Source organism: Ptychodera flava, chromosome 10 (genome assembly GCF_041260155.1).
Source record: "Ptychodera flava strain L36383 chromosome 10, AS_Pfla_20210202, whole genome shotgun sequence".
NCBI classification, from domain to species: Eukaryota; Metazoa; Hemichordata; class Enteropneusta; family Ptychoderidae; genus Ptychodera; species Ptychodera flava.
Window position 1 is genome coordinate 4677797 of NC_091937.1, and position 14215 is coordinate 4692011.

The window sequence follows — 14215 nt, forward strand, 5'->3', positions numbered from 1 at the left end:
TGCAGAACGGTGGGTTCACTTTTGTTGTGGGTATTGGAACCAGGGGTTGACAGAGGGGTGGGTTCACTTTTGTTATGGGTATTGAAACTAGTGGTTGGCAGAGGGGTGGGTTCCTTTTGTTGTGGGTATTGGAACCAGGGTTGGCAGATGGGTGGGTTCACTTTTCTTGTGGGTATTGGAACTAGGGGTTGGCAGAGAAAGTGGGTTCACCAGGGTTTGCAGAGGGGTGGGTTCACTTTTGTTATGGGTATTGAAACTAGTGGTTGGCAGAGGGTTGGGTTCACTTTTGTTGTGGGTATTGGAACAAGGGGTTGGCAGATGGGTGGGTTCACTTTTCTTGTGGGTATTGGAACTAGAGGTTGGCAGAGAAAGTGGGTTCACCAGGGTTTGCAGAGGGGTGGGTTCACTTTTGTTGTGGGTATTGGAACAAGGGTTGGCAGAGGGGTGGGTTCACTTTTGTTGTGGGTATTGGAAACAGGGGTTGGCAGAGGGGTGGGTTCACTTTTGTTGTGGGTATTGGAACTAGGGGTTGGCAGAGAAAGTGGGTTCACCAGGGTTTGCAGAGGGGTGGGTTCACTTTTGTTGTGGGTATCGGAACCAGGGGTTGGCAGAAGGGTGGGTTCACTTTTGTTGTGGGTATTGGAACCAGGGGTTGGCATTGGGATGGCCACACTTTTGTTGTGGGTTGTGGAACAAGGGGTTGACAGTGGGATTGGCACACTTTTGTTGTGGGTATTGGAACCAGGGGATGGCAGAGGGTTGGGTTCACTATTGTTGTGGGTATTGGAACCAGGGTTTGCAGAGGGGTGGGTTCAAATTTGTTGTGGGTATTGGAACCAGGGTTGGCAGAGGGGTGGGTTCACTTTTGTTGTGGGTATTGGAACTAGTGGTTGGCAGAGGGGTGGGTTCACTTTTGTTGTGGGTATTGGAAACAGGGGTTGGCAGAGGGGTGGGGTCACTTTTCTTGTGGGTATTGGAACTAGGGTTGGCAGAGAAAGTGGGTTCACCAGGGTTTGCAGAGGGGTGGGTTCACTTTTGTTGTGGGTATCGAACCAGGGTTGGCAGAAGGGTGGGTTCACTTTTGTTGTGGGTATTGGAACCAGGGTTGGCAGAGGGGTGGGTTCACTTTTGTTGTGGGTATTTGAACTAGGGTTTGCAGAGGGGTGGGTTCACTTTTGTTGTGGGTATTGGAACCAGGGGTTGACAGAGGGGTGGGTTCACTTTTGTTATGGGTATTGGAACGAGGGTTGGCAGAGGGGTGGGTTCACTTTTGTTGTGGGTATTGGAACAAGGGGTTGGCAGATGGGTGGGTTCACTTTTGTTGTGGGTATTGGAAACAGGGGTTGGCAGAGGGGTGGGTTCACTTTTCTTGTGGGTATTGGAACTAGGGGTTGGCAGAGAAAGTGGGTTCACCAGGGTTTGCAGAGGGGTGGGTTCACTTTTGTTGTGGGTATCGGAACCAGGGGTTGGCAGAAGGGTGGGTTCACTTTTGTTGTGGGTATTGGAACCAGGGGTTGGCATTGGGATGGCCACACTTTTGTTGTGGGTTGTGGAACAAGGGGTTGACAGTGGGATTGGCACACTTTTGTTGTGGGTATTGGAACCAGGGGTTAGCAGAGGGGTTGGTTCACTTTTGTTGTGGGTATTTGAACTAGGGGTTGGCAGAGAAAGTTGGTTCACTTTTGTTGTGGGTATTGGAACCACGGTTGGCAGAGGGGTGGGTTCACTTTCGTTGTGGTATTGGAACCAGGGTTGACAGAGGGGTGGGTTCACTTTTGTTGTGGGTATTGGAACGAGGGTAGGCAGAGGGGTGGGTTCACTTTTGTTGTGGGTATTGGAACCAGGGGTTGGCAGAGGGGTGGGTTCACTTTTGTTGTGGGTATTGGAACCAGGGGTTGGCAGAAGGGGGGTTCACTTTTGCTGCGGGTATTGGAACCAGGGGTTGGCATTGGGATGGCCACACTTTTGTTGTGGGTTGTGGAACAAGGGGTTGACAGTGGGATTGGCACACTTTTGTTGTGGGTATTGGAACCAGGGGTTAGCAGAGGGGTTGGTTCACTTTTGTTGTGGGTATTTGAACTAAGGGTTGGCAGAGAAAGTTGGTTCACTTTTGTTGTGGGTATTGGAACCACGGTTGGCAGAGGGGTGGGTTCACTTTTGTTGTGGGTATTGGAACGAGGGTAGGCAGAGGGTGGGTTCACTTTTGTTCTGGGTATTGGAACCAGGGGTTGGCAGAGGGGTGGGTTCACTTTTGTTGTGGGTATTGGAACCAGGGGTTAGCAGAGGGGTTGGTTCACTTTTGTTGTGGGTATTTGAACTAGGGGTTGGCAGAGAAAGTTGGTTCACTTTTGTTGTGGGTATTGGAACCAGGGGTGGCAGAGGGGTGGGTTCACTTTCGTTGTGGGTATTGGAACAAGGGGTTGACAGAGGGGTGGGTTCACTTTTGTTGTGGGTATTGGAACGAGGGTAGGCAGAGGGGTGGGTTCACTTTTGTTGTGGGTATTGGAACCAGGGGTTGGCAGAGGGGTGGGTTCACTTTTGTTGTGGGTATTGAACCAGGGGTTGGCAGAGGGGTGGGTTCACTTTTGTTGTGGGTATTGGAACCAGGGGTTGGCATTGGGATGGCCACACTTTTGTTGTGGGTTGTGGAACAAGGGGTTGACAGTGGGATTGGCACACTTTTGTTGTGGGTATTGGAACCAGGGGTTAGCAGAGGGGTTGGTTCACTTTTGTTGTGGGTATTTGAACTAGGGGTTGGCAGAGAAAGTTGGTTCACTTTTGTTGTGGGTATTGGAACCACGGTTGGCAGAGGGGTGGGTTCACTTTTGTTGTGGGTATTGGAACGAGGGTAGGCAGAGGGGTGGGTTCACTTTTGTTGTGGGTATTGGAACCAGGGTTGGCAGAGGGGTGGGTTCACTTTTGTTGTGGGTATTGGAACCAGGGGTTAGCAGAGGGGTTGGTTCACTTTTGTTGTTGGTTTTTGAACTAGGGGTTGGCAGATGGGTGGGTTCACTTTTGTTGTGGGTATTGGAACCAGGGTTGGCAGAGGGGTGGGTTCACTTTCGTTGTGGGTATTGGAACCAGGGTTGGCAGAGGGGTGGGTTCACTTTTGTTGTGGGTATTGGAACCAGTGGTTGGCAGAGGGGTGGGTTCACTTTTGTTGTGGGTATTGGAACCAGGGGTTGGCAGAGGGGTGGGTTCACTTTTGTTGTGGGTATTGGAACCAGTGGTTGGCATTGGGATGGCCACACTTTTGTCATGGGTATTGGAACCAGGGGTTGGCAGAGGGTTGGGTTCACTTTTGTTGTGGGTATTGGAACCAGGGGTTGGCAGAGGGTTGGGTTCACTTTTGTTGTGGGTATTGGAACCAGGGGTTGGCAGAGGGATGACACAGTTTTGTGGTGGGTTTTGGAACAAGGGGTTGACAGTCCAGGGATTGGCACACTTTTGTTGTTGGTATTGGCACCAGGGGATGGTAGAGGGGTGGGCACATTATTTTAGTGGGTATGGGAACCAGTTTGTTTAGGGGATGGCAGAGGGGGAGGGCAAATGTTTGTCGTTGATATGGATTCATGGTGCGAGGGATTGGTTGAGGGGAACATAGGAAAAGGTCACTAGCTTTTGTTGTTGGTTTTTGAAGAGTTTTTGCAAGGACTGCCTGTTAGGGCGCAGGTGATTAGGAATTCCTGATTGGAAATGAAAGGATGTAAAAGCTACTTGGTGGGCAGAGAACATAATCAAGTAATGACAGGAGGGCACCTGTTAACAGTTTCAGTGTCTCCTCCTAATAAAAACTTTCAAAAATGCCCTTCTACCTTAATGCATGATCATACCAAGCTATCAATTTTTGGGTACCAATCTTGTGCCTGATATCACAAGTACTTTTTGCTAAGACCAATGTACAAACATATTTGTAACAGTATGTTTCTAGAACACTGTATTGATGTGGTCTACTTGAAAACAAGCATAAGGGGTACCTAAATGTTGAATGGGTGGTCTCAAGGACAAATACAGTACCTATACTCTGGATATCAGGAATATTGTTGATTATGAAGTGATGTTACTGTTCCCTCTGCACAGAAACATAAGTGTAATCTAATTTATTCATATTTTAATTTTCAAGTCTTGCTATTGTACATAACAATCATTGTTTGGTGTGGTACCATCTGAGACTCAGGGTGCCGGATAGATCTGTTAAGGGTCGGGGATCATGTCCTGTGGTCCTCTTGGCTTTGAAGAGTGTGGCAGAGCTGTTCTAGGAGTGGAGTAGTCACATGGTTGCCAATGGATGTTTAGTTCTTGAAGATCATCAAGTGATGGCGCTTGCTACTTTGGCTATGGAGTAATGGTGCTGAGGTTTATCATTTGGTGGAGGAAACCTGTCCTGTGGAGATGACATCATGAATTTTGGCTTTCTGTACCAAATTCAAGTGGATAGTACGACTACCAGGTATGTCAGCTCAGCTGTTCAGATGTGAGTCATCTTTTTAAAAAGAATGTCATTATCATGTGAACAAAGTGGACTCCTTGTAGTCAAGGATGACATATTGGAACAATTTGACATTAAGTTTGGCAGTTTGACAAAATTAATTACAAATTTCATGCTAAAACTCTTCATCCAAGATGTCAAGTTGCTCACTTTGTTTGTAGAGCCATGGTCTCATGCAAGAAAGTCATAGATTATTAACATTTTAAAATGAAGATGAAAACTACGCTGGAAAACTTTGGAACTGTTTTGACTTGCACTGATTTAAAATATTCCATTCCATTAGGGGTTGCTGAGAATGTTTGATTTGCCAAATTTTATACAAAAGAGGGTTTAAGAAAATAAAAATATGAAAACTATTGATAAAAGTATGTTATGTCTCTCTTGCACTGGGCCATCACAATGTACATGTTGCATTTTCTAGAAATTATTTTTCTCAAAACTTTTATGGTATTAAATAGCAACAGTGTTAGTGACATTAAGCTATATTGTTAATGTTTAAGTTATAGTTTTAAGATTGGTTGCTTGATGTCCGGGGGCAACATACAACAAAACCCTCATAATTTTCATTTGGCTGTATTCAAATTATGAACTCACAAAATTGTAATTGGTCAGGTCAACCTGGCATCAAACATCCAAATGCAACATGAAAATGGCATTCTTTCCATAGTCAATTTTATAAAATGTATTTTTTTGATAGTCAGGTGGGTTTAAAGTCATAGAAGAAAGATAAAATTTTGCGTTTTGATTTACATTTGGCAATTTCAAAATCTCACAAAATTATTATGTCCAGATCAAGTCTACTTTATTTACCTCCTTAGTAAACCATTTTGATGTTGAAAATTTTGGCCTGTACGTATTCAAGTTGATTACCAAATTCTATAAATTAACTCTGTTGATCAAATTACATTGTCCAAATTCTAAAATGAAGAGGTTAGCAAGGTAGCAAGATTGTAACTTAGATTGTAAAAGTCCTAGCAACCAGAGTTTTTCGTCCCCAAGAGGTTTTATCTCTGAGCAAGGCTTGAGGAGTTCAGAAATGAAATAAAGTACTTATTGTAAATGGATATGCGGCGTTTCCTTTCATTATTACAGCCCCATTGACCTACAGATGTAGGGAAAGGGACAATGTTGTTACGTGCAGAGAAAACGAACAAAAGGTGAACTCAGCAGTTAACGTTTAAACAAAATTTATTACGAAAATAAAACTAATTGCTAAGTCAGGGATAGAGTACAAGCTTTAAAAGTGTACAGACTACTTATCTCAGCTGGGACGGCAAAGCTCCAGTCTCAGAGTTGTAACAGTCAGTTGGATGAATGAACAGTCCTTGCAGGCTTGAAGCTGCACAAAGTCCACAGTATAAATCCAGCGTTGGCAGTGAAGGTCTTGAAAAGTCTTGAGAATGACTACTGCTGGAGTTTAGTAACACACAAGAGACACGATCCCAAAAGTCTGACTGGAAGCTGTGCACGTCCCTTTTATAAAGGCATGTAAGAACAATCTAGAACCTTTTATTTTATTGACATGCTAATTACTGTTCTAAAATTATCTCCCTTACACAACTAATCAACTTTCCAGAACATTCCAAACATGACTAATTGAATTCAAGGTTGTGAGGTCATCAAGGGCAGTGACCTTGGGAATGTTCTAGACTGATTGAACTCAGGTCATGATGAGTGTGGGGGAAATGACCTACATAACACACCCCCTCTTCAAAAAAAAAGAAAATTTTTCAAAGAAAAATCTTTCTTTTGCAAATGTAATCTTGAAAAGGATTTAAGTACTCACATTTTGTTTTACTCTAAAGTAAAATTTCTTGAAAGTGAACAACAATAAACTCTAAATACGAGAGAGACAGTCTGCAATTAAATTGTCTCTGCCTTTGATATGTCTAATGTCAAGATTAAACTCCTGTAACATTAAACTCCATCTTAGCAATCTCTGATTTTTGCCTTTAAATTTCTGCAGAAAAACAAGAGGGTTGTGATCAATATAAACCACTATTGGCTGATTTGAAGAAGTAACATAAACTTCAAAATGCTGTAAAGCTAATATCAAAGATAAACACTCTTTTTCAATTGTAGAGTAGTTTCTCTGGGATTTGTTAAATTTGCGTAAAAGTAGCAAACAGGATGTCCCATGACTATCTTCTTGCAATTTGTTGTTGGAAAACTTGAAATGGCACTGAATTTGGCATAAAGTATGCACGGCAAAGTCCGGTTATTTTTACTGAGTTCGATAAAGTCATTGTTCGGCAAATACTTGGCTTCCTCCTGGAGATATTCCGCTTTCGCAGGATTCAGTCCGTCTGGATGTTGTTCCACTGGATTACTGTCGCAGACATCTTCGTTGTGGTAGATGATGGTTGTCCTCGTTGGAACATCTTGAAACAGGTGTTTATATTCATGGAGCAGTTCTTTCACCTGTTGTTGTTGTTCTGGCTGGAGGTGTGCCAACTTTGTAGACTCCAGCTTCTCCAGGATTTCTGAGTTCTGAAGCTTGACCGAGCCCAGCTTTGAGTTTAGAGTATTTTCACTCAAGTCAGTTTCAGTATCACTATCTTCATAATGGCCAGAACTGACGGTACTGACAGGCTGAGTTATAGTAGGATTATCCCTATCCAAATATGGCTTAAGCATATTTATGTGACATAGCTGCTTTTGTTTTCGCCTGTCAGGTGTTATTATGATGTAATTTAAATCACTCAATTTCTTATCGATTAGATATGGCCCAAAGTAACGAGCATGGAGTGGTTTGCCAGGAATTGGAAGTAGAACAAGAACTTTTTGACCTGGTTTAAACTTCCGTTTTGAGGTGCTTTTATCATATTTGGTTTTCATTGACTGCTGAGATGACTCAAGATTTTCTCTGGCTAATTCACATGCTTTAGAGAGTTTTGTACGAAAATCTGACACATATTGCAAAATATTCAGACAATCATCATCGTCTGATAGGAATTCTCTTTAACGAGCTTAAGTGGGCCACGGACTGTATGTCCAAATACAAGCTCAAATGGGCTAAAACCAAGAGACTCTTGATTGACTCTCTAACAGCAAAGAGCAGAAAATGAATTCCTTCATCCCACTGCTTCTCTGTGTCAAAACAGTAGGTCCTAATCATGTTTTTCAAAGTTTGATGAAATCGCTCAAGAGCACCCTGACTTTCTGGATGATAGGCGGATGACCTATACTGTTTAATGCCTAGCTGATCCATTACTTGTTGAAAAATACCAGACATAAAGTTGGAGCCTTGATCGGATTGGACACATTTAGGGAGGCCAAATAAAGTGAAAAATTTGACTAAAGCTCTCACTATAGTCTTTGTCTTTATGTTTCTCAGTGGTATGGCTTCTGGGAACCGAGTTGATGTACACATAATTGTCACATGTACTCATTTCCTGATCTTGTTTTTGGTAGGGGCCCAACACAGTCTATTAGTATCCTACTAAATGGTTCTTGAAATGCAGGAATTGGCTGTAAAGGGGCCTTTGGAATGGTCTGATTTGGCTTTCCTACCATTTGACATGTGTGACAGGTTTTACAGAAATGTGCTACATCCTGCCTGAGATTAGGCCAATAAAAGTGACTGAGAATTTTATGATAAGTTTTCCTGACTCCTAAGTGACCAGCCCAGGGCGTTTCATGGGCCAGGCGCAATATTTCAGCACGGTAGGGCTTTGGAACAACAATTTGATGTTTTATAGCCCAATCGTCATCAACCAAGACATCTGGAGGTCTCCATTTACGCATGAGAATACCAGATTTTGTATAATAGGAAACAGAGCTATCTGAAGTTTTACCTTCATCATCTACCCTGTCAAACAAAGACAAATATCTGGGTCTTTGTGTTGTTCTGCAATGAGATTTGATCTAGAAAATGTCTGACTTTGGTCAGCAGAAGTTTTACTGGAAGTTTCAAATCCACGAGGGATAACGGAATGATCCGTGTCAAACACCTGACTGAGAAAGGTGTCATTTAAGTCAACATCTGTGACATTATTTTTGAGAGTATTTTGATTCTCGGAAGTTTTCTTTGACATGGCTCGAGTAATGGCACATGAAGGAAATAAATCGGGTATCTCTTGTTCAATTGGCTCTGGATCCTGATCTAAACTAGGATTATCAGTCACAAGTGGATTAGTAATGACCTATGTAATGACCTTGTCCCCAGCAAGGTCGTTTCCAAGAAGAAGGTGAATCCCTTCAAAAGGCAAAAAAGGCCTAATACCTAAAGTCACGGTCCAGAAACAAAGTCCGAAGACAAATAGACATTATGGAGAGGAACAGGAATGTAGTCATTACAACTCTACCCCCTTAATAAGAACTTTAGAACCTGAAATGACTTTTCAGAAAACGGCAGGGTATCTGCCAACAAAAGAGACTGGGAAGCCCCGGTATCTCTTAAAATTTTGACAGGGGTAGCGGAAGAGAAATCACTAGAAAGTGATATAAAACCATTATGATAAATGGCTCGAAAATACCCATAATGCTATCTTGAGAAGAATTGACCTTGACCTCATTAATTGGGGATGAGAGGGGTTTAACCTCAGAAAATGTGTTGCACACATTATTAGACTCTAATTGAGTTGATGAAGAAATAAAGCCGGTTGGCTTAGATCCACTTTGACCACTTTGACCTTCACGTTTTCTTTTCAATTTGAAACACTCTGACATTAAATGGCCGTCTTTCTTACAATAATTACAAGAAAGTGTACCAAACTGTTTGTCAGAAGGAGATTGAGACTTGGGATCTGATGATGTGGGAGTGTTACTTGAACTCTGTGAACTGTTGTCATTTGATTTTCTACTCTCCTTTGAAAAATTCTTGGATGAAAGGACGAGTTAAATTTACCTGCATTGTTTCTGTATGGAAAGGACTGGGATGGTTTGCTGAGAAATGAAGATTTGTGGGTCAATGAATAATCATCGGCCAAACGTGCAGCAACCTCCAATGTATCTGCCTTTTGTTCATTGATAAACGTCTTGATGTCACTCCGGATGCACCTTTTAAATTCCTCAATCAAAACAAGCTGTCGTAATTTGTCATAATTCTGACTGACCTTTTCAGAAGAACACCAGCGATCAAACAGTTGTTCTTTTGTTCGAGCAAATTCAACATAAGTTTGATCCTTCACCTTCTCACAATCCCTAAATTTCTGACGATAAGCTTCAGGCACCAACTCATAGCCCTTGAGAATTAATTCCTTCACAGAATCATAATCTGAAGCCTGCTCTACTGACAACTGAATGTAAATTTCTCTGGCTTTACCCACCAAAGCACTCTGCAAAAGCATAGACCAGGACTCCTTAGGCCAACTCAGACTCTGAGCAATTTTCTCAAATGAAGGAAATATTTATCAACATCCTTTTCTTGGAAAGGGGGAACTAACCTGAAATGCTTAGTGATGTCAAACTTGTCTGAAGGGAAGAATTTTCCTGATTGTCCAAGCTCTAAACGTCTCATTTCTAACTGTAGTCGATGTTCTTCCAATTCTCTCTCCTTTTCTCTCTGTCTTTCTTCCATTTGTAATTCTTTGTCTTTCATTTGTAATTCTTTGTCTTTCATTTGTAATTTTTCCTGCCTTTCCTTTCTTCCATTTGCAATTTTTCCTTTTCTAATTCCAATTTCTTAAGCTCCAAATCTGCCTGTATTTCTAATTCTAATTTTTTGAGTTCGAAGGAAGACTCAGGCTCATAATCTTTTAAGGCAGACTCCTCAAAATGGCCAGAATTAACTAAATGTTTTGCAATCTTGAACTGAATTTCTCGCTTGCGCATAGATCTTTTGACATCTACTTTAAGGAAATTTGCCAGTGCTATGAGGTTGTCTTTTCTGAGGGAATTAAATGTGTCCTGATCAAGGTCATCCATAAATTCGTCTGGCTTGAATTCCGCCATGATTGATTTCGCTGAGTTCACAGTATACAGTAGTTTTGAAAAGGCTGTCAAAATGTTTCAAACGGCTCAAAATATTCGTATCCCGGACGAGCCCCCAATTTGTTACGTGCAGAGAAAACGAACAAAAGGGTGAACTCAGCAGTTAACGTTTAAACAAAATTTATTACGAAAATAAAACTAATTGCTAAGTCAGGGATAGAGTACAAGCTTAAAAGTGTACAGACTACTTATCTCAGCTGGGACGGCAAAGCTCCAGTCTCAGAGTTGTAACAGTCAGTTGGATGAATGAACAGTCCTTGCAGGCTTGAAGCTGCACAAAGTCCACAGTATAAATCCAGCGTTGGCAGTGAAGGTCTTGAAAAGTCTTGAGAATGACTACTGCTGGAGTTTAGTAACACACAAGAGACACGATCCCAAAAGTCTGACTGGAAGCTGTGCACGTCCCTTTTATAAAGGCATGTAAGAACAATCTAGAACCTTTTATTGACATGCTAATTACTGTTCTAAAATTATCTCCCTTACACAACTAATCAACTTTCCAGAACATTCCAAACATGACTAATTGAATTCAAGGTTGTGAGGTCATCAAGGGCAGTGACCTTGGGAATGTTCTAGACTGATTGAACTCAGGTCATGATGAGTGTGGGGGAAATGACCTACATAACAATGTGTACTGTCTGTCAATTGACCTACAATTGTAGGGCATTGGACGAAGTGTACTGTCTTTCCATTGTTCTACAGATGTAGGGCATATGGGACAAAGTGTAACATGTGTACATTCATTAGTTAGGCTTTTTGTTTGGAGTTACTAATATCAGCCAAGTTAGAACTTAATTTCATTTAAGCTCGGTATGATGGAAAGGCTCTAAAGAGTACAACATGCTCATCAAAATTTTGAAGGTAATACATTGTTCCAATATGCCCATTTGGTAGCCATTTTATTTAGATACATGTATACACTCTTATAGCAATTGACTGTTATTGTTCATACTTGGTACAAGTGCTCTACACAATAACATATATAATATATTGTCTATTTCTCTAATTAAATATGATCCAGTATAGCTGCCATGTTGTGCATATTGTCAAAATAACAAAATTTTTATCAATCTTGGCACACAGACAATTGGCCAATTGGTAACTCACCATGGTTTGCAAATGGTTTGCAATCCTTCCTTACGACTGCCTTGCAGCAAATTTATGAGGAAATGTTTTATGCCATGAACCCTTGCACAGACATACCTCAATTGGTGTATATTAAAATCGGTAAAAGTAATGCAAGCATACGATGGCTAATGAAATAGTTACTTCCTTTTGAAGGAAAGGAAAGATGACAAACTCATTATGCCAACTCTAAGCACTTATCAGCTATTATCAATCTTGCGTTTCATCTAGAAACCAGATAAAGAGATCTCATCATCTGGCCATGAAAATTACTTCTAAATTTTAGCCACCTAAAGTGTAACAGATAATTTAACTCTCGTCACATTTCATTTAACTACCCTATAGAGTATAAATAATCACAAATGAGTTGCACAATTTATCAGAGAGAAAAACAGTAACTTAGTTTTAAGCTCACATTTGGTCCATGTATGTACATGTATACAAATATAGAGTGTGTATGGCTTTAAGTCAGGAGCATCTGTACATGTATGTATCTCCAGACTCTGTAAGGGCTGCCAGATGAATTTAGCCCTGGGTAATGAAGACTGGATGGCCATCGTGTATTTCTCATCTTAGACCAGAGAGGGGCCAATGAGGACCGAAGCATTGCAGAACACCACACAGCAGGATACATAGAGGACTAAAAAGGAGTAATTGCTCAACAGGAGGGCAAAGGACTGAAAATTGTAATTTACAGTGCAGTGGGCTAAGGCAAATGAGGATTCAAAAAAATCATGATTTCAACAAAGCGAGGCAAATAAGGACTCAAAAAGAAGGTAGTTCAAATAACTGAATAACAAATTAATTCAACCAGATATGAACTGTAAATGCTCACGTGTTTCATTATATATTGCAGTTATGTGTAAATTTGAACCTTTGCCACATGTTTGCAACTTCATTGAAAGTACTATGGTCAACATAATAAACAATATTCACCACAGATTAACTCTATAGGTCATTGAGTATTCAAATATGTAATTAGCTGAAATAGAAATAATTAATTTCTTTGACTGCTATCATTGTATCACCACTTTATATAGCAAGTGTATTGCCTTTGGTCAAGTCCTTCAAACTATATATTTCAAACTTTGAAAGCTCATTATGTGCAAACTATAAATTAGCTGACATGAAAACTTAAGTGCGAAATGATTTCCAATATTGGTATAACCTGGTATAATCATCAATGTATATAGCATGTTATGCCAACTTTGATCAAATAAATCCAAGTATATATCCCTAATTAGGAAAGTTAATTAAATACACACATTAGGAATTGGCTGAAGCAAAAATGCTTAATGCCTTTCAATGATGTTAGCCTACATAATAGTATCTTTAATGTACATAGCAAGTTTCATCAATTTTGGTCATGTAACTTCAAATATATATCCTTAATTTCAAAAATTCATTAAATATGCAAATTAGGATTTGGATGAAGTAAAAATGCTTAATGACTTTCAATGACGTTAAATCATAGTATCTTCAATATTCATACCAAGTTTTGTCAATTTTGATTGTGTAAATTCAGATATATACTCCTTATTAGGAAATTTCATTAAACATGCAAATTAGTAATTATCTTTAACGTCACCCCTTATTATCTTTCAAAGCTGATATATCTTGATGTGATCAACATTTGTAGCGAATCTCATCAAATTGTGTGCAGTCGTTGTCAATATATATCAGTTATTTCTAAAATCATTAATTATGCAAATGAGCAAAAAGTAAGCAAGCCACACCCACCAAAAACTAATCAGTTCTTGCCATTTGCAAACTGAATCTATTTACCAGATTTGAATCTGATCTGATGAGCCGTTTTTGAGATACTGAGTACACAGACAGGCAGACAGACACAAAGATAGACAGACATCGCTGCAACATATGCTCACGTGTGTCAACATGTGAGCAGAAAATGGTAATTTGCCTCATCCCTCTGGGGCAAGTAAGGACTGAAAAAGTCTTACTTTTCCCCATAGCAGGGCAAATATAGAACCGAAAAATTTAGTTCATCCTAAAGCTGGGTGATAGGACTCAAGAAAAATGGCAGATAATTCTTCCTGCAGGGGCTATGGGCAAATTATGCTTTTTCAGTCTGTATTGTTACTTCTCTGTCAAGCTAGAGAAAATATCATTCAAGCATTGTCTTACCCCAAGAGTTTAAAATGAGCCCCCACAAGTGGTAGACCAGAAAAGAATTGTTAAAAAATTGAAAGTCCGAATGCCTTTCACCTAGGCGCATTCTGCCTTAAAGTGTGGATCAAGCATCAAATTAAAGACATGTTGTCCTCCAAAATATTTCAAATGACACACCCAGAATATTGATAGTGGCATTTCACATCATGATTACTGTCTATGACGTTACATCCAATAATTGATTAAACCCACTCTCTGCCCAGCTAGCTTCCAATCTTCAGAAGCTGAAGAACTATCATTTGGATTTGCTATGATGTTTGATCAAAACTTTAACCTTTATTTGTTAAAGGTACACGGTCACCGTAAATTTGCATATTCCATTTATGGTAAAGGGGCGGAGCTTAGCGTACTGCCCCATAACACCTGTAGGACATGCAGACGACGCGGCTAAGTATGCCATGGCTGATCGTGTAGGGGCGCCCTTTTTAAAAAGCGGCCACCCACGTAAAATCTACGATTGGCTATTAAAAAACAGGT